The following is a 1,989-nucleotide window of genomic DNA, read 5'->3' as shown; positions in this document are numbered from 1 at the left end:
CTCTTGCCTCAAGTCATCTCGAATGGTGCCTCCGATCGTCTTCTTCAAGTGCAGTGACCGTCTGCCCTGTTCTGTACCGTTTTGTCACAAAAGGGATTCTCTTAACGACTCGTGTTGTGTGGTCAAAAGAAATTCCTCTTGTGCCATAATATTTGTCTCATTGTTATTGAATGAACATTTTTGGTAACGGTCATCAACAATGAGACAATTACCCTATTAAATCTGGACCTATTTGCTTGGTCCCCACAGATTCAATGGAATTATCGGTATTAAAAATTCAACATATTTTAAGTGTATACTACAGCAATATAACGGACAAACTGCTTTGTTATCAAACTTTTGCAAGATAGAATCAGATCTCGCTCTTTATCAATCTTGTGAGATTATAATATTATCAGCCTGTAAAATATAAAAAAATATTAGGTTATTATAATTATAATTTAAAAAAAACCCCAATCTCTTTATGAAAAAGAAAAATTCTATACTTGTTTAATACAGTATTTATTTGATAATTGTATCCTTTCGAATGCAATTAAATATTACATAGCTAAACTGACTAATATTTATTAAGTAGGAACCAATGGTAATATTGATCAATATTTGAATAATATTTACTACTAAACTCTTGCCTAGAAACAGCTAAGATAAATATGTTGTTTAAGCCGATAATAGTTACCGAAAAAATATGTGTTTGATTTACTGCACTATACATACATACTTCTACTTTCACTTTGATCTACATTTACCGAGTCTTATCGAATTTATAAATTAATTAAGTAACTGGTTCCGTAGTGTAGCGGTTATCACGTCTGCTTTACACGCAGAAGGTCGCCGGTTCGATCCCGGCCGGAACCATTAATTTGTTATATATTTTTAATTATTTATTTTAAATATATGTATATGAATTATAATACACATATCCAATAATAATTTTCAGTGTTATACAAGAAGAAAAAAACTTTTTATTAATAATATATCGACATAATTTGCAATTAATATAAAATTTAAATGCAGTAGTGTCGTTACGTTATCGTTTTGTGATCATTAAATTTCTATTCATAATCAACTAATTATAGTGCGAAAGTATAAGATAAAGTTTTATTATAACACTAATATGTACTATACGTACTAAAGTTTTCATTACTTTGTATCCGGATATACCGAAACAGCGTTATTGATTCTGTGCCAGTATTTAGTATTCATAACTTATATATCTCTTGTATAGAGATCTCTTAAGATTTTCACATTCGCACTTTTGTATAATTGGAATGCCTACTTAGAATATTTTATGTACTAAGTATCCAAAATGTTTATAATAACATATATGATTTGTATAATCGTGTGATTTCGTCATGTTATAGTCTTAAAGATATAACGTAAGAAAAACAAAATCTTGATGATTAATGGAGAAATAACTACCTGACAAAAAGAACAAGGATAGCTGATTCCACTTTAGATGTTATGTGCTTTTCAAGTTATTTTAAGATAATGTATCTTCTAATATGTTTTATCAAATAATAATTGTTATGATCCAAGTAAGATGTGGAAATCAATAAAACAATTAATTAATCCAACTCAGAAAAACGACATAATAAAACTGGAAATTAATGGAAATATATATCAAGATCCTTATATAATGGCAGAAAAAATGAATACATATTACATTGAGAGCATAGAAGAAATTGTGAATTCAATACCTAGGCTTAGTAATTTAGTACAATATAATAATAAAGCAATAATTGTAAAATTTAGTAAATTTAAATCAATATCATTAGATGAAATTCATAACATAATATGTAAATTTAAAAAGGAACTAGTACTGATGAACTAGATATAAATATAATTAAAGCAACTTGGGAAATAATAGGAACTAAATTAAATTATTTAATAAATAAAGCACTCTCCTTAGGAGAAATGCCTGAAAATTTAAAGATTGCTACTATTGTACCTATACCTAAAATAAAAAATAGTAAAAATGTTGAAGTAATG

The 1,989-nt window shown here is 27.4% G+C and overlaps 1 non-coding gene across 1 annotated transcript; it reads left to right on the top strand.

Annotated features, from left to right (window-relative positions):
* The first annotated feature begins 782 nt into the window (after positions 1-782).
* Positions 783-855, top strand: TRNAV-UAC (transfer RNA valine (anticodon UAC)). The gene has a single exon. It is a non-coding gene; the product is annotated as a tRNA-Val (tRNA).
* Positions 856-1,989: the final 1,134 nt, after the last annotated feature.

The sequence above is a fragment of the Plectrocnemia conspersa genome, unplaced genomic scaffold, assembly GCF_051122295.1.
Source record: "Plectrocnemia conspersa isolate PC_06_02 unplaced genomic scaffold, ASM5112229v1 ptg000009l, whole genome shotgun sequence".
Classification (NCBI taxonomy): Eukaryota; Metazoa; Arthropoda; class Insecta; order Trichoptera; family Polycentropodidae; genus Plectrocnemia; species Plectrocnemia conspersa.
The sequence above is the reverse complement of the archived record's forward strand: the minus strand, read 5'-3'. Positions and strand labels throughout refer to the sequence as shown.